The sequence below is a fragment of the Lissotriton vulgaris genome, chromosome 12, assembly GCF_964263255.1.
Source record: "Lissotriton vulgaris chromosome 12, aLisVul1.2, whole genome shotgun sequence".
In the NCBI taxonomy this organism is placed as follows: Eukaryota; Metazoa; Chordata; class Amphibia; order Caudata; family Salamandridae; genus Lissotriton; species Lissotriton vulgaris.
The window spans coordinates 290428758-290448239 of NC_141700.1; the positions used below are offsets into that span (position 1 = coordinate 290428758).

The following is a 19482-nucleotide window of genomic DNA, read 5'->3' on the forward strand; positions in this document are numbered from 1 at the left end:
GAAGGATTTAGGCCTAGATCTCTGTACTGGGGTGAATGTATGACATTGTTCTGCATTCTGTCCATCAACTGTTTTTGCACTAATGAAAGTGGGCACCTTGCACTAGTCCAAACATCCCTTATGGTGATTTAAGAGGTCAAAGATAACCTTAGAAAGCTATCCAAGTGGTAGCTGTGGAGAGCAGCCTTCAGGCTTAGTCTTGAAGGAATGTTAAGCAGCTTGTTTTACCGGAATGCAACCTTATTGTATTAGTTAAATGAAAGGAGAACCACACAGTAGTTCTAAAAATGTGCATTTATTATTAATATAACATACTCTAAATAAATACCTCACAGTATCTGCTACACGCAGATTAATATAAAGCGCACTATACTGTAGTTCAGAAACAAAATGTAAATAGCACTAATACACAGTGTGCTTCAGGGAGAGACCAAGCCATATACTAAAATAGTGGTATAAGAACCACGACTCAAGTCAAGACAGTATCTAGAGGGTGTAGAATCACTGGGACCCCAAGGAGACTACCAAGGTGAGTAAGTAGTGACCCCACGGAGGACGGGTGCACTGTGAGAACACGACGGCGTGCTACATACAATTCAATGGGAGAGTGGCAGTTGCCGTTTAAAAGTTTAAGGACCCTTCCCAGTGGATTACGAGGAAGCTTTTTGGATCATAGGAGGTTGGAGAGCTACCCCGCCCGTGGATACCATAGTCCCAGAGTTACCTATCCCAGGTAATCCCCAGTGTTTTTTATTTTAAAATTTTTAAACCAGCGCAGCCCGCCTCAGCTGCAATAATGGCCGCTGCGCCTTTCTTTTCTCATTTGTGGCTCATCGAACTTTGCTGCATGCCTTTATTTTCTATTTCTTTACTTTTGTTACAATTGCAGCACCTGCACTTTAGCTTTAAACATCTTTAGCTAAAAGTAAATAAATAGAAAGAAGAAGAAAAACGTGCGGCCTCCATTGGTTTACTTTGGTGAAACACACACTTCAGCTTTAAACATCTTAAATTAAGGCATGGATGCTGCGATTGCTTCAAAAGTCAATAAATAGAAAAAAAGCATTTGTAATGCAATTGGTCTTTCATTACTGAAAGTTTGAGCTATTGGTGTTGCATTATTATTAGCAATGTCAATAACTAACATTTTCAGTAATATGCAAGACCTATTTCATTACAAATGCTTGTTTAGTCGTGCAAGGCTTCAGTTAGGGCATTGAAAACAGAACGAAATAGGACTATTAGACTGACTAAGAAACTGGGGGTAAACTCAGAAATCACAGGAAAGTTAAAGTTAATAAATCAGAATTTGAAAAAATTGATATGGGGTGAGAAAAACAAAGCAAAACAAGCAATCTGGGCAAAAATATTCTTTGCAAGTAACAAGAAGAACTCAAGAGACTTTTGGTACCTTATCAAGGTCTTGCTAGACCTAACAAGCAGGTCGTCTCATCTCCTATAACGGAGCAGGAATGGTTCAAGTTCTTGAAGAAACATCTGAATCAAGACCCCCTACAGGCAACCTCTCTGGAAATCCAACAAGGGCATAAATCTCACAAAGATAATGTCTTTACTTATCATGATGATGATGATGATACGGATACACAATTCCATACAGGAAAAGAAGAGATTATCAAACTCATAAAACAACAGAAGAACGGTGCTCCTGGACCAAATGGGATACTGTCTGCGCTCTTCAAAGAAAACCCGGAATTTTGGGCGATTTACCTAGAGAAATTGTATATAGAAGTCGCTCGGACAGGAACAGTACCCAAGTCATGGCGCGGATCCTTAATTATTCCAATCTTTAAAAAAGGAAATTGGGCACTGCCAGAAAATTATAGACTTATTACATTGCAAGATTCTGATGCCAAGCTATTTGCCAGAACAATATTGACGAAACTAACTGCCTGGGTGACGGAAGCAAAAATAATGCCTTTTAACCAAACAGGTTTTATACAAGGATTAGGAACTTCGACTAACATTCTAGTTCTTGCCCTACTTATAAACAAATCATTAAGATCAAAACAACCCTTGTATTTTTGTTTCATTGATTTTAAATCCGCGTTCGACTGCGTCAATCGTAAACTACTCTGGAAAAAATTAGAAAAAATGAAAATTCCAGTCCCCCTACTTAATCTTATTCGCCTCTTATACACAGAGACATGGGTGAGTGTGAGGATGGGGGATGGTCAAACACTATCCAAGGCGATCCCAGCTAACGAAGGTCTGAAGCAAGGCTGGGTTTTAGCCCCCCTTCTTTTTAATTTGTTCCTTGCAGACCTACCAGGAATAAAGGATGAGGAAAATGTGCACCCCCCGAAACTAGCTGACAAGCGGCTCACATGCCCGATGTATGCGGACGACGTCATACTGATGAGCCACACAAAAGTTGGCTTGCAGCGCTTAATGAAAAGGAACTATACCTACCGTATTTTCCGGCGTATAAGACGACCCGGCGTATAAGACGACCCCCTACTTTTCATGATGAAATGTAGGTTTCGTCCTATACTCGCCGTATAAGACGACCCCCACTTCCAACACTTCCAAACATTATGTTCCGGTACTGTATTGCCGGCTGGAACCTTCTGCAGTCCCCTTTCCATGTCCATGAACTGAGTAGATGACGTGCGCTAGTGACGCTCCTCTACTTCCGATGAACGTGAGGATTATGGCGCCAGATCAGCGCATATACCGCTGTGTCTCTAGGCTCAAGACACAGGAAGAAAATACCGAAATGCCCCGTGAGACCCTCTCCCAGCACTACGGGACTGTAAGTAACTGTGCACTATTTTCAAATCATGTGCAATTTTTGATTAATGTACCGGTAAACGTGTACTTGTCTTCATGTATCATTACCGGTCCTATTGTGAAGCGGGCAGACACCTTCGGATAAAGTCCTGCTACGGCACAGGGAGTGTGAACGCGCGAGTAAGAGCCCAGGTCATATTGGAGGGTTCGTAGGGGCAAATTCAAAGTCGGTAGAGCGTTGCTTCCACTCATGAAAATTTGGTGTCCGGCGTATAAGACGACCCCCGACTTTTGAAAACATTTTAAGGGGTTAAAAAGTCGTCTTATACGCCGGAAAATACGGTATTCTAAAGAGAACAGAATGGTTATAAACGAGACCAAAACCAAGATTATGGTAGTGGCCAAAAACGTTAAGCTGAAATGCAAAAGCCAGTGGTTTATGGACAAAATCGAGCTTGAACAAGTAGAGGCCTATAAATACCTGGGCGTATTATTCGATTCAAGGGGCAATTACCAGCTACATAAAAGTGACGCCCAAAGAAAAGCGAACTCACTAGCGGCTGCATTTAGAACTGTGCAGAAGTCACTTCCCACCCCGTCGTATGGATCTCTCCTGAGCATTGTTGGTGCAAAACTTCTACCCACTGTCGCTTACGGTAGCGAAGCCTTAATGGGTAAAGACAGTGATATTCTGAACAAAATCATAACCAGAATATACTGAGTGTTATTTCATCTCCCAGTGAATGCTTCCTCGGCGCAAGTAAGGTTAGAGTTTGGTCTAACCAATCAACAATATGCAAGGCAAGGTCATTTTATAAAAGTCTGGAATCAAATAAAAAGCGACCAGCAAAATGAGATATCGCTGCTCTTATGGAGAGAAATAAAGAAGGATACTACCTCCTCTGCAGCTCTATATCTTAGAGATTCAATTAACGAGTTTGGGGCTACGTCTATATGGGAAACGAATATAACTAAGACATCATTCAAGAAAATCATTAACAAAACCGCAGCCCACCTACCCATCGTAAAGGATAAAGCTACCCTTACAAAGAGGAAACACGCTTGGGTGGTACTAAATGGTTACAATAAGCAGGAGATACAACAATATCTAATATCTCCGTGGACGCAAAAAAACAAGCAGGTGCTCTTTAATGCGAGATTCGGATCCATGCCAGGGCTTTGCCATCTTCCCCCATGGGAATTTCAAGAATCCCAAACGTAATGCAGACTATGCAATAGGGGTGAGGAAGACATTCTACATATTTTGTATATTTGCCCCTTACTCCTCCAAGAGAGAAAATCATTGCTAAAAGTTCATCTCAAGTCACGCGGCATACGGTCATGTTGGCAGGCCGTGATGAAATGTATGATCTCAAATGATATCATTTTAAACTCCGCCTTTGTAAAGTTCCTTCTGTTAGCTAAAAAGAAACTCAGAGATGTAACTATTGCAAATACTTAATTGTTATAAAGGTTATTTAATGTCATTTTATATGATTTTAACCTGGAATATAACTTTAAAATTTTTCTTTTAGTTCAAAATGTTGTAAGATTTTAAATAATCATCACAATAAACTACCTTTGTACCTCGTTTAGTTGTGCAAGGCTTCAGCGTTGAAGCTGGAGCCTAAAATATAAACGCACACACCAATGCAAGCCCAGAGTAAGAGCTTAAATAGGCGGTGGAAAATAAAATGTCTCTTTCACAATCACTGCATGGATTCATCCTACTCACATTGTCCATTCATTTTAAGAAGCATCGAAGTCTTCAAATGGGTCTTAATTCACGGTAATTGATTTCGGCAGCGCCTAAGCGATATGAGCCTTTTTCTGGGGGAAGAAGTTAGTGCCATTTAGTAAACAAAATTAATCACCACCATTTTCCCTAGGGCAGTGGGTGAAGTATGCATGTTTTAGAAGGGAGCCTCAAGTGACCCAGTTTAACAGTGGATAAAGCCGAAGATGTTTTCCAGAAACATTAAAATGATGGGATCTGGGAACATTCCATAAACAGAAAAAAATTAAGCATTGCACGCAACCAATTGTTTGAGTGGTTATAGAGAAGGACACGTTACCACAACCGAGAATATTTGAGGGGAGGGAAAGAGAGCAGCGGGTTGCAGTTTTAGAATCAGAAGAGGGCCCAGAAGAAGAGAGGCTGGAAGAGGGAGAACTGGGTATGAACTGTTGGATGAGAAGTAGGTGCAGGCACAGCACCCTGAGCAGAGAGTGGTCAGCAAACTGGGAAGGGCACCAGCCTGGAATCCATAAAGCTGATAAAAACAGGACTGGTAAAGGGATATATTAATTTAAATGTGTGTTTGGTAAAGCGCTGAAAATAATCTTGCGGTGCCCTTTGACTGCAAGGATAAAAAAAATCTATATATATAACAAAACCAGACTATACACTAACCAATGGGTCCAGTTAGACAGTGTGAAAACACTTACCCGGCAGTCTGATCACAGGCCCACGAGGCGAATGGGAAGTCAAGTACCATCTGCTTGTCCTGTCTTTGAAGCGGTAGCCAGGAATGTGCTGTTGGAGGGGGAAGGCAACCAATTCCCTTACCACAGGTTTATTTTGGTACGATGCGCACTGATCCGGTGCACGCTGGGGGCTGTAGTTGTGCGACTTGCTGCCAGGGTCTAATTGGGATCACAATTTGGCCCGGGCACTGACGAAAAAAGTGGCCCACATTTGCAGGGCGTGGCCCACATTTGCAGGGCGTGGCCTTTCATGAAACACACAAGGAATGTAAGTGGGAGGATATTGTTCTTGGGTAGGACACAGGGCCAAGGTGACTATGTCCTACAAGCTGAGCACCTGAAAAACAGCGAGGCCCCAGCTATTTGTAAATTACTCAGCCCTCCCCAGCCCTTCAGTGCCTCAGGGCAATAGCCTGGCAGGAGAGGGGATAAAGCAAAAATACAGCTTCCGGGCCATCCATGGGGTGGAGGGGGAGGCTAAGATGAAGATGGTGCGAGTTCCCCACATCACCTGGCCCCCACATCGAGACCAGTCTTCCTCGTTCCTATGCTCGGAGTGAGAAAGGCTGTGGGCGAGGACTAGGGCAAGCACGAGAGGGGATAAAGCAAAAACACAGCTTCCGGGCCATCCGTGGGGTGGAGGGGGAGGCTAAGGTGAAGATGGTGCGAGTTCCCCACATCACCTGGCCCCCACAGTGAGACCAGTCTTCCTCGTTCCTATGCCCTGAGTAAGAAGGGCTTTGGGCGAGGACTAAGGCAAGCACTGTTTCTGGGCTGCGTGGGCCCCAGGGGGGCCAGAGGTGAAAATGGCTCATAGGCCTGAGCAACACCTGGCACACAATCACCCCTCCCCAGCCCACCATCAGCGTGATTGCTTGGCAGAGCATGGGGGTCAAGGAGAGGCAACAGCTGATCATTGCTCAACGACCCACAGAGAGGCTGCTTATTTTGGTTGATTTAGTGTGATAAGAGGACGGTGACAACTAGTTTGTAGGGTTTACTTCTTTGAGTAGGAGGATGTTGCAATCACTACCTTTCGGAGGAGTTAGGCGATTGTAGGGCCGAAGGGGTTTTAAAGAGCTACTAGACTTGTTTCACTTGCAGCCTAGCCTGACTGTGTGTTGTCAAAATATTGGCTTGTCTTGAGAACTGGCGGAGGTGCCTTTGAAGGGAAAGTATCAGTTGTCAGAGTATGTTTGAGTGGGGGGGGGGGAAGGGAGGGTCTGGTGGTTATGTTAATGCAGACACATCAGGTGTCTGATCAGATGTCTCTATCCTTACCTTGACCACTTTATCGAATTGTGTGATCCTAGGCATTTTTCTTTAATTATCATGTGTTTCGGTTCTCTGATCTACCCAAACTGGAGAGGGGGGGGGGGGGGGGGGGAAGAAATAAGCTAAACACTTACGGAGAACTGACTTTCCAAGAACATTGCCCAATAAGAGCCGAGCAGAACGTTTGGTACTCTTTTGTAACATGCACACGCCACTTTTCTCTTGTAACACACCGTTTGCTACCTCTCACATTTTGTTTGCTTTTGATACTTGAACAAGTGCCACCATTGCCTAAGTAACCCTTTAATTGTACTTTGTTTTCTCTTGTAACCTGCACACTTGTCACTCTTTCCTCCTGTAATGCACTGTTTGCTACCTCGTGTATTTTGTTTGCTCACAATTGTAACTTTTACCTCATGTAATGCACAGTTTGCTACCTCGTGTATTTTGTTTGCTCACAATTGTAACTTTTACCTCATGTAACTTATCATCTGCTTTTGTAATTTGTTCACTTGTAATTTTCTGTTCCTATTGTCAAGCGCTCTGCCGCCTTCGGGTAAAGTCCGCGCTATATAAAAACGCATAAATAAATAAAACAAAAATCCTCCGAGTTAGTTAATTCGATATAGTGTTCTGTGCAAATCTGCATCTATCTCCAAGTAGTGAGGGTTGGTTGGTACATATTTGGAACAGGATACATACACTTAATAACCATTCAAAAGCCATCGAGTACAATTCGAAACGTGCATTCCCAGGCTTCAGAAAGCCGTTTCAGTGCCAAGATTACCTGGCTGCCACTGCCAGATTAGTGCGAGCAGCCGGATATCCCTCCAGGCGCACGCGGCAGCCATTAATGAGCTAATGGCAGACATTCTGAGTCCACGTTTGGAAGCAGTCTTTTCCTGAAACTGGACAGAAGGCGGTTCTCACGTCCGTTTACCAAGTATCATGTTTTTGTCAGGAAGCTAACTTCGAGCACTCCTCCCTGAAAAGCTTTACACCATATTTGGAAGAAAGAAGCCCTCGATGGGGAGGATGCAGGGCCTTGTTGCTGCATTCCCCGCCCCTCAGCAGTCACGGAGTCTCTCCTCTCTGCTGCTACCGACACAGGCAAAACGGGAATGTTCTCCACCAGGGGGCTGGGTTTAGAAACACATTTCGCAACATCGCACGTAGCCTGCCAATGTAACGTGCGCGTCATAATTGCAGATTTACAAATGTACAACTTAAAATACAATTCAGAGTATATTACACCACCAATGATGCCCTACAGTTCGCCTCACAGCGACGATCCAAGAAGCGCCCAACCCGCAAGTTTAAAAAAAAAGGGGGGGGGGGGGGACGAGAACATGCGGTGAGTGCTTTCAACAGAAATATAGAAGTGCGGGTGCTCACTCTTTGGAATACCTGTTTGCTCCTGAGAAGTGCCTGTACTCTGACATTACATATAGTGCACAAAGTGCAGGCACTCTCCCCTTCAAATTAAATAAGTGCAAGTACTCAGTAGCAGACAGTACCTGACCATGTATAGCACTGCCCTCAGTTACCACCATCACTTCTCTACTGGGCACATACTTACTAATATGTGTTTCTATAGACTTTGTCGCCGCCACTGAAATCCGCGCTACAGTATGTGCTGGTTGCCATTCAACCAGCAATGCCATGGCTATCAAGGTTGCAGCTGCGCCATAGCCCAAAGGCCTGCGGAGCCCTCTGAACATTACTGATTGGTACATTTTACTATCAAGCCACTGGTCAGGGGTATCTTTCCTTGCTTGCACTAGAACCAAAGATACCCTTGCTAAACAACTGCCTCATAACATCACACCAGACAACCACTTTAATCCAGGGCGAGGCCAGATTTTTAAGAGGCGATCCCATTAAAGTGGATGGAAAAATAAACATTTAGGTAGGAAGATGAAGGTTTGCAAAGCCCGATGACTGAGGGCATGTTGCTTTTAAGAAAGGCGTATTTTATTGAAAAAAATTGTGACACCAGCCAAATGAGGGTATCCTACAAACTGTACCTACATTTTCATAATTCTTGCACTACATCATGTCCCCATGTAGGATTAGCTTCCTCTATAGTCTTTGTCCCTAACAGGCAAAGTGAACGTGTTCGCAATTCCAATCTGCTAACAAAGGGAAACCCCTTACAGGCGGACCTTCACCACACCTTTCCACTGTGACCCTGCAGCAGTTACTAACCCTCCAGCAGCTGCGGTCTCATATGCTTTAAAACCAATCACTGCTCTACTGACCACTATTCCATCCACCCCACAAATATGATTCCCTCCCCCCCCCCCCCCAATGCCTCATTCACCACAAATATCTACTACCCTGTTGGCTGCTGCCTCACCCACCTCCCAAATATACACTGTCTTATTGGCTGCTATTCCATTTACCTAAAAAGTTAGACCCTCTTCCATTTCCTGATGTCTTATAAACCCCATAAATGTACTTCCTTCAATGGGAGACTATACCATACACCTCAAAATTAACCCTGCCCCCTATTACCAGAGGTCCACCCCGAAGTCAACAAGCATGCATCAGTCGATCATTAAAAGTAGCACCCCAAGACTACCTCCTTCCTTTAGCTGCATGCCCCATAGGCATCCACCAGATTCCAACTTTTCAGATAATATCTTCAATAAACCATAAGAGATATATACATATACTCCCGTCACTCTCAGAAGCCATGTCCTTCAACAATCATCTTTTACCTTCCTTGTCTTGCAGCCATAAACTGCAACCATCCAGTTACTGAACCAACTGTGTCTATAGGGAGTTGTTCGAAACCACAGAACAAAGCCACAAGGCAATGCACAAGTGGCATTCATGGTTTCCATTTTAGCAGGTCATGTGTATCAGCTGTCGATCAGGGGTAAAGTGCCTAGAAGGGGACAAGTGGTACCCCAGTATTTTACATTCTGTGGACGCTTACATGAGGAGATTTCTAATCCAGTATCCACTCACTAGTAAGTAAGTAAAAATGTTATTGTTTAGTTAATTAAAACCATTACAATGTTCTTCCCTGTTGATAGCAGCCAAGAATTAACAAGATTTAAAATCATTCACTCACTAAATTTACAAGATACATCCTCTTAATAAGCAATTGAACGCCAATCAACCTCCTTTTAATGTGTGCTAGCCCATGTCATTCAAATATGGGGCCAGTATTAGTGAATGAATGAATGAATACTTTTTAATTGTGTGATTAATAAAAACCAATACAAAAAGAGAGCAATCAATATAAAAGATATTTTAAAATTAAATAAAATAATATGTATATAGGAGATAAGCATAGAACCACCATTTGGTATTTTTTTTTACATTTTTAAAAGTGCAGCCAATTTTGTTCCTTTATCTACTCCTGGTGGTTGTCAGATTACATGGGGCCTTCTTCCAGATAAATTTCATGTTGTACTGTAGTTGACTTGTCCATTAGAGTTCGTCGAGCATGGTAGATGAATTTGGCCATATGCTTCATCGTATCTAACAGGTATAGCTGAAGGACTGCCTCCTTTGTCGTCTGCAATCCTAGTTGGAGTAGGATGGGCTTTAGATGAATTATACGGACTGATAGCATGGCGGGACAACATAATAAGATGCGAGTCAATGTTTCTCTCTTATAATTTCAGAGGCAACACTCCGTAATCGCCGATCTTATTTTGAGTGAAGGATACAGGTGTTTTAGGGGAAGCACATGCAATCTAGCTGCAAGAATCCTTTGTAGGGCTTGCCTACCCAACGGCTGTACAAGATGTGGTTTGTGGGCATGTAAGATGTAAGGAGAGCTTTGGGTCTCATGGAAGCCTTTGGCTGTCAAAGCTTCCATGTCCAGTTTTCGAGAACAAGATCTTACTTCCTTTTTTATTGCAGTTTTAATAGTTGTATATTTAATTTTGTTAGGGTCCCAGTTCTCTGTGGCTAGATTCAAAAGGTCTTTGGCTGAAGCCAGGCCCGCTGACCACGGGTTACCTGGGTTTTTGAATATTTTATTTATATCAGACTTCATTGAGTTCTCTGGTACTAAAGTGGTTAACCGCATCGCTGCTGCGGTGATTTTTGCGCTGTGCGGCATTTTTAAAAATACCGCGTTACATGACGAGCTCAGCTCGTCATCAGCATCGAAGGGGTTAAGTAAAAATATTTTGCCAAACTTGCCAGCTCTTCCAAAAATTGCCGGTTAAGGTTGAATTCCAAGCAAATTAGAGTGTTTCTTGTGCATGACGGAAGGCAAAATAGCTTTTTTTAAGCTGCACAGTTAATTTTTTCAGGTCTTGCGCCAGTTTGCCTGGGAAAGCCTGTATGGCATAGTTGAGGGAAGGCAGTAATTTTGCCCTCAGAACACGTTGGATGGCCGTAGTGGTTGGACTTTCCAGAGTGGCATTGAGTTTGCAGATGGCATAAGTAACCATTTTGCCTTTCTGCTGGAGCTTAAGTCGATGGACCTGTGGCCAACCCGTTTCACTAAGCCATACACCGAGATAATTATACGACTGTGTGCTGGATAATATTAATGATCCCAGTCTCCATTTTCTTAACTTCTTTTTCCGGTAACGGCCAAAGATCACCATCTTAGATTTCGTTGGATTTGCAACCAGCTTGTTTTTGGCATTGTACTCCGCTAGTGCTGTTAAGCCTTTTTGAAAGGCAACTTTGGTATGGTCCAAGAGGACCAGGTCGTCTGCATACTGAATCAATTGGATTCGGATTACCCCGATCCTTGGAGTCGCCAGAGTTGCTCCATTCAATGCATTGCCCAGATCTGCTGTATATAAATTGAAAAGGAGCGGGGCAAGGACGCAGCCCTGCTTTAGCCCGTGGTCCGTGCTGATTTTTTCTGTGGCTGATGCACACGAGAGTTTGACTCTTACCCACGTTTTAGTATACAGTGATCTAATGGCTTGTAATAGTTTTGGGCAGATATTCCAGCAGGCCAGTTTCTTCCATAGAATGTTTCGGTCTACCCCATCAAAGGCTGCTGTATAATCGATAAAGCAGGCAAAAAGCGGTTGATCGCCCCGAGCCTTTGATTTTTGTACTAAATATGACAGGGCTATGATGTTATCTAAGGTAGATGATTCAGAAAAGGGGGTGGTGATGAACAGAGTGCCTGAATTAAGCAGACCACTCTTACCCAGTCCAAAGATCAGGGCTTGATCCATCACCGTTTAGCTCACTGCACCATCCCAGCTCAGAACCTGGCTACATGCAAATTAGTCTGTTCCTGTCCCAGTGCATGATGGGAACAGGGCAAACCAAACTACCAAGCCAATTCTTATATCTAAGGTAGAGCCTCCCGAATGGAACCCTGTCTGATAAAAAGGAAGCAAATTCTCCTTGCTGACCCAATCTGCTAATTCCGTGAGAAGAGTGCTTGCATAAGCCTTGCCCTCCACATCCAGTAAGGCGATCATACTGTAGTTTTTAGGATCTGAGCTTGGCCCTTTTTTATAGAGTGGATATAATAGGGATCCCCTCCAAGAATCTGGGACGTCCCCCAGGAGCCTGCACTCCGCATATAGCTGACAGGTTCTCGGCCCAAAAGTTGGTGTCCTCCCTAAAAAGGGAGCCAGGCAGACCATTTGGTCCCGGGGCCCCATTATGGCATATTTTTTTTCAAAATTGCTCTTAGTACCTTTCTTTCAGCAAGTGTGACGTTCGCTAGAAGGGCAGTGGGTTCAGTCGATTCTTCATCAGGTGCTCTTTCGGTTGAGTTTTTCTTTGAAACGCTGGTATAGAGAGTTTTAACATGAGCTGACCAAGTGCTGGCATCAAGTGGGTTCTCTCTATTGGAGGTTCCGTGGGTTACCTTATTTATATACTGCCAAAACTCTTGGGTCTTACTGGGGGCGAGCAGCTCGAAGATCTTCAACCATTTTTGCTCTGTTACTTCGCGTTTCACTTGCCAGACCACTGTTGCATGAACCATTGCCGCCCCTTTTAGTTCGTTTTTTTGCAGTCAGCTATCTGGTTGCTCGATAGACTCTACGTTTAGAGTTGAGTTCTCTTGAGCATTTCTTAATTGCTGGTTGGAGTACCAGTTTGTAAGTGGAGTTATCATAAGATCTTCGATTGTTGCTCGCTCGAAGTTGGTGAGCTAAGTCGTATGCGAGTGAGCTCCATTCTCCAAGTCTGCCTTGGTTGTTGCGGCCGGTCTGCCAGCCTTTCCAGGTTGATTTCCATAAGGGACGGCAGCGGTCCCCATTTAATTATTCTAAGGAGTTTATGTAACTCATCTCCCTTTGTAGCTCCAATGCAATAAAGAGTATGTCGTGTTTTCACACTAATGGACAGCTCTAATGTAAGGACAGTGTGGTCACTTTCAGTCCGGGGATGAACATTATAATTTGACATGGAATTTTGTAAACGTTCACTTAGAAGAATATAGTTGATTGTTGTCTGATTATTATAGGTTGGAGGTATCAATGCTGTGGGGTTGTTTTTTATATTTAAACAGTGTGTGCTGTTGCCCGCTTGTAGACCCGCATTAGGGCATTGCATCTTCTGGTGCTTCCATTATGGTGGTTTTCATCAATTGTTTGCCCTATGTCGTTGTGACGGGGTGGGCGCACAATCCCCCTTGGATGGGGATTAGACTTTGACCTGGTGGTCAGCCATCACTATTTCACCTACCTCCGTTCCCTCCATGCAGCACCCGGACAGCCCAGACGGAGAGGACTGGAAAGCAGGGGACCCGGATTATTGGTGGCCGACGTTAAAGGAAAATGAACCCTACTCCTTTAAGGGTTGGGAATCCTCCATGGTAGCCACGCCCCTATCAACGGACGTGGCGACGTCAAAAGAACCTCGGAAGCAGGAAGGGACGGACAACGTTTCCCCGGAGAAGAGTGGAGGAGAGGAGAGAGCCAGCCGTTGCCCGGAAGCAGAGGAGACCCGGACGAGCCCAGCAGAGGAGACCCTGACGAGCCCAGGCGAGGAGTCGTGGAAGCCAGGAGAGCCTCGGAGGAACGAGCCGCCCCGCCACACGCCCACGGGAGGGGTGTGGCTTCAACAGGTACAGGGGCGTATGGCGGGTTGGATGGGACAACGCAACCTGCCTCCCGTACAGTAAATGTACAGACCCCTGTACAGCCGCCCTGTTTCCCCGACCTCACGAACACAAACCCGTCACGAATCCAACTTTGTAAATACACGCGTGCACTGGTTTCCCTCACCCCCGGTCCCTGAGAGTTTAGCGGGTGTGTGGTCCTAATACTCCCTTTCTCTTCTTCTACACGGTACGGGCTGAGCTGCTTCCCGGAGAAGAAAGGACCCAAGACCTCGGCAACCTGGATCCTCCCCGGACTACACCATATGACCCCGCAGCATTCGCCCGAGAGCGCATCACGAGTAGACAAAGAAAGACGTATACCAAAATCACCAAAATAAAGCCGTCACTGAAAAGTCTGTTTCAGTATTCCGCCTCTCCTTCCGTAGAACCGTCCCTTAAGACCCCCTCCAGGGCAGAAGTAGACAGCCCTATCCAGGGGCCCTCCCACAACCCCCTACAGTCGTGCATATTAAAATCCCCCAAAATAATTGAATCATACCTGCATACCGTACTAACAAAGATTCCATCTCATTTAATAGGCAGCTCAGTTTGTCATTTGGGTTCGGCCCATGGCGGTTATAATAGACGTTAATAAGGAGTATTGAAGTCAGGCCATCAATCGTAATAAGGCCTTTCAAAATTCCAGCCAAGAACATGTCTGAGGTGTTCTGTATTGTTAAGAAGTTTACTTTCGGTGCATGCTTAACATAAGTTAAAATGCCCCCTGACTGTCTCCCAAAAATGTTGGCCTTTTTTGCAGTTTTAAAATATTTGGCGTAGTTCCCTATTGGTGTGGAAGCAGTAGTACATGTTTCCTGTACATAGATTATATCCGCTCCGGCCAGGAGTGCAACTGCTCCTGGGCTTTGCAAAACTTTATGTAACCCAGCGACATTCCAAGACAATAAATTGATGGATTGGTTAATCACAGTGGAGCTATTATGGTGAATGTGGCCCATAATGAAATTTGTTGGTGCTGGATGGTTGCCTGACACGTGGCCAATCTTAATATTACTCATAGTAGAGCGGTTATGCTGGGTGTGGTCCGTGGTAATCTTTGTTGGTATTAAATGGTTGCTCGGAAAATAGCCAGTGTTAATATTAGGAAAAAGAATTTAAGGCCTGGGGGATTTAAGGCCAGTATTAGTGCTCCGTGTCTAAAAGCCCCTACAAACATTACACTCAATGCACTCTGTGCTATGCTGCCTCTTCAGAGCCATAAAAACAAATTCTATAAAATAACCTGATTTCATGGGACAGAATATATTAAGTCCTTATAAATTACTAAGGCTTTATAACTAAGTGGAATTACAACACTCTGAATTTTAGGATCATGAACGGTTCCCTAAAATACAGCAGTTAGAAGATAGTACAATAATGTAGTTACCATTGTCAGTGTAGGTGTCTGCAACAACACAGATGCTTTCTTTTAATACACTCAAAAATGGCCTGACTTTACACGGTTTGACTTTTCATAGCAGAAGCTGTTAACCCTTTCTATGCTGATGACAAAACCGCTCAGTCATCAGCTGCGGTGGCGCTGTGCTGATGACGGAGCGGTCGTCATGGCCCGGCTGCCACGCCTGCACGGCGCGTTCTATTGAGCGGGCGGGGCCATGACGGAACCGCTCCGTCATGAGCACAGCCCAACGCTGATGACGGAGCAGTTCCGTCACCAGCATGCGGCCGCCGCACCGCCCCCTTAGCGCTGCAGCAATGCGGTTAAAGTCAATTGGCTGATATGCCAAAGGAAATAAAAAAAATTTTAAAGAGTTATTTCCCACCCATTAACCACAAGGAAGATCAACTTATAGAAGATAATACACAGGAAAGCATCTGTACGGGTGATTATTTTCTTTATGGGGGAAGTGGATCGTTCAAGGTTTACACTACATTCCCCTTTTAGAATGGCTGTCAGGACAAAAAAATACCTGTGCAGTATGCAATTGTAGGGTGTCTTTCCCTGTGATCGTCATAGGGGCGCAGACGAGGTATTTTCCTCCAAATAGATTATGACTTGCACTTACAGATGAGACAGGCTATTCATGTCACTCTGAAACTAGTTATTTCCCCAATATATTCTTGCATTCTTCCAGGTAATACTTTTAAACCCAAACGAAATCAACCCAACCTCATAGAGAGGGGGATTGCAGCAGCATAAAAAAGTTAGCTAAATATCTACTGCCATTGACAACAACTCTGATGCCTCACCAGGGCAAGGGAAGTAGGGGCATAGGATGCTGCAGCACCACCAAAATAGCCATGCGGAGTTCATAAGTCGAATGAGCAATAAAACATTTTTTTAAGTCTTCACATTTTGCTTTTTCTTTCAACACACCGATTGGTGCTTACTTTTGTTTCTTGGACTACAAAAAGAGGATTTTGTAAAGTCACCCGTTGCTGGGGTAATGTAAGCGTGAAAGAAAAGGTCATTTTTTTCACAACAAAAACATTTAAATATCTGTAAATGAACTATAGAAATATATCGGCCGTTAAGAAAGGTTTTTTTGTAATTTTAAGTGAGATAAAACAAAGTTTCAAAGATCCAAACAAATCAATAAACCTAGTGATCTACAAAAGAAATTTGCCGACACCTAATTTCCACACACCAGCGCTCGTGAACTATGTATTTAATGAGTAACACTAAATGCAAATTCAGTTGCCATTTCAATGTAAAATGTGTTTACCGTAAATAACAGTGTGCCAAAACATCACTGTGTCGTAATATAATTCTAGCTGTGTGCTCCCAAATGAACCACTTATACGCTTACCTCTCTCCTGCTGAATACAGTTTAGCACTTTTTTCTTTGAATTATTTGCTCTTAATCACTCTGAAAATGTGCCAGTACGGCTCCACCGGGGCTGCATGTGGATACGTGGGGGGCGTGAGCATATCGGTTTGACTAACAAACCGGCACAAGTCGTCAATGCCTTTACCAGAACACGCTACACTGCCGTAGACAGGAAGCTGAATTTGCAACCGCCAGGTCAACGGAAGGAAACCAACCCCTTCTGCTGCAGCTGGCAGGAAAGACAACGCGATTTTTTTTTTGGTTAACTTCGTGCCGTGTTTCCTGACGCAGTTTAGTTTATAGAGCAGAGTTCGGGTCACAGCGAGGCTAGACTATAGACGGTGTGGGCTCCACGTGACCAACAAGAACACTGCCCCCAGCCGGCCGCGAACCTGCGCTTGTACGCGATGAAAGCCGCCAGACACACTTATTAAGAGTTGGCGATGGCATCTGAAATCCCCATTTTACGCGTGGGGATTTCTTTTCCACTCACTTCTAAAACGGCCCGCGGGAAAGCAGTCTCCGCTCCAGCGGTTTAGGCGGATCCACAGAACCCAGGCAGCGAGTGCATTGTATAAGTGTGTTTGCGTCAGTAAATTCCTCTGTGCTTAAAACAAATAGAACACCGGGCTTAACGAATTGAGGCTAATAGCAAGCTAATGTGTGCAGTACCATGGGTTTGTTTTACCACAGTAAGCTTGGTCACTGACAGATAACAAAACAGAAACTTGAGCCCACCCAAGAAAACGCACCTTACCACAGCCTTACAGAATAATGGAAGTTAAAGAAAATGAACGGTAGGAAATCGGCGTGCTCATGTTGGTATCAAAGCTGAAGCGGGGCATAATTCACGTGCAGTTACCACCTTCTTAACCACCCGCCACAAAAAAAATATACAGGCCAGGAGTTTTCATGCAGGCTACAGTTACAAGAATACAAAGTATGAGCGAGCAAAGAGAAAGGCATTCAACGTGATTGATACTAGACAACTTGCAAACACTGTGTCTTAGTGCCCAGGCAGAGAAGCCCAAGGGCACCGCCTCACAGCCAGCTGCACCTCAGACCCAGAGCAGTAACTCGCACCGGCTGCCCTGGCCTCACCGTTTCTTACCTCACTGCACACGCCTCGTCTGTCTTTCTCCGTCAGAAGCTGCAAGAAAATGAGGCGGGTTTCTGTATCTGCACGGCACTCGTGGCCCTGCCCTAAAGTTCCCGAATGATGTCAGTGTTTAACCAGACAAAAAAAATAGGGTGTGGAATAAAGCGAGAGAATGGGGAAGAATTTAAAGAAACATGCGCGCCAGCAGAGACGCCAAGATTAACGATTAACTGTGTTTGCTGGAGTTCGCCTGTTACACAGATTTTCCAGCCATACACAAGGGGAAAAAAACACCCTTCTTGGCACCTGATGTTTATTGTTCACCAGAATGGGCATGTCAGTTCTACGGACTTGAATTTGCCTGAAGGTGGGGCGTTGACGTCAAAATCTCACAAAATGACAGCAAAGCAATGTCTATTGCAGACAGGCGGGCAACTAGAGCCAAATTTCGGGGAGGGGCTAATTCTTCCAGCCATAGGGGTGAAAACACAACAAAAGCCTCATGAACAAGTAAATGGTCTTTTAAAAACCTGTGAAGTACTTGGGTGCGGCTGCAATTAGGGGATCGCCAGCTGGGGGGGCTGAAGCCCGGTGAGCCCAATGGGTGTTGCGCGCCTGATTGCAGATATTAATGCGTGACGTGCCACGTATGGGTTCCTCCCGTCTTTTTGCAGTGTTACTTAGCGCGAACTCGGCCCATGGGAGCGCCTTACCTGAGCACCAGTTACATTACACTTGGTTAGATGGATGTGTTTTTAGGCACCCATAGATCAGGTGGTTTGCCCAGAATCACAGAATGCTAAACTGACGCCAGGATTCGAACCTTGTTCCACATTACCTCCTCACCAGACCTCCCCGTCACACTCATTACCATATAAGCAATAGCTCCTCCCCAGAACTTCCAAGCAAAACTCCTTAGCCCATCCCTACCCTTCAGGCCACTCCCACATCCTGTGGCTTATAACCCTTGACCCAAGGAAGCACATCCAGTTGTCTTTTTCTGCAAACTACTCCTTGCAAGACTCTATGCTGTTTACAGGTAAGTTTGCAGAAGTGTGATCTAGCGACCGTTGTGTGGGTTTGGGGGTCTGTGGTAAATAAAATTACCGTATAATTTTTCCATACAATTAAAAGTAAAAGGATAGCAAGTAATGAGAGGCAGAGTCCGTGGAATCTGAGTCATACGGGCTTTAATGAAAATAATACCTCGAGGTATGGACATCGAGTTCCATCACCACGAAAGCTCAGGAAGGGATATTCAACGTTTTATTAACATTACACATTATATATAGTAAAATGGTACAATTGAAACCAATACAGTAGGCGTAACAGGTGAAAAGAGAGAGATAAGAACACATGTGCGTAACAGGAGGCGTGTAAGAAGGCGTACACATGGGCGTGCACTTGACATGTCAGAGAAAACGTCACATGAAACGTCACAAGTGGGTGGATGCTTAGTGAAAGTTTGCAGAGTCGGCAGAAACCTATGACCTGAATGCGCGCGCAACTGAGCATGACGTGAAACGGGAGAACTGGGGCTTTGACTTTAGCACTAGTGGAGGAGACTGATGTCTGGGGTGTCAGAACGACCTGCACCTATGGCATATCTGGTATCTCATGTTTGGAGGATGTAGTGTCTGAAGCAAAAGGTCTCTTGGGCAGAGGCCGTTCATCACTGAATACTAGTGCGTGCATATGAATCTTCATGTATAGTGCAGGGGCCATGGGCCTACAATGGTAACGGGAGCAGTAAATTACTTGCATGGAGACAGGAAAGCAGGGCCCTTTGCTCTGCAGCCGGGAACATGTTTACCTATTTCACTAGACTGGAATGTGTTTTCGCGGAGGCTGAACAGATAACTATAGGCAAAATAACGTTTTGGCAGGCAAGCAGGCCGATCCGGGCACCGCTCGTCTGTGCAGGGTGTAAGGCAGGGGTCAGGGATGCATACAGCTTTCAGAGACAGGAGAGATGAGGCTCGGGGCCTCGTTTAAGGGCCTAGCTCGACTGGGCCAGG

At 44.8% G+C, this 19482-nt stretch overlaps 1 protein-coding gene across 2 annotated transcripts in view; it reads right to left on the reverse strand.

Annotated features, from left to right (window-relative positions):
• The window catches only part of TAGLN2 (transgelin 2), a 165797-nt gene extending 148212 nt beyond the window's left edge, over positions 1 to 17585 (reverse strand). Inside the window, exon 1 of one of the 2 annotated variants that reach the window (XM_086945072.1) lies at positions 17477 to 17585. The gene's annotated coding sequence lies outside the window, so the exon portion shown is untranslated. Of the gene's footprint in view, positions 1 to 16344; positions 16527 to 17476 lie in introns of those variants that run through there. The other variant, XM_086945073.1, reaches the window with a different exon arrangement.
• Positions 17586 to 19482: the final 1897 nt, after the last annotated feature.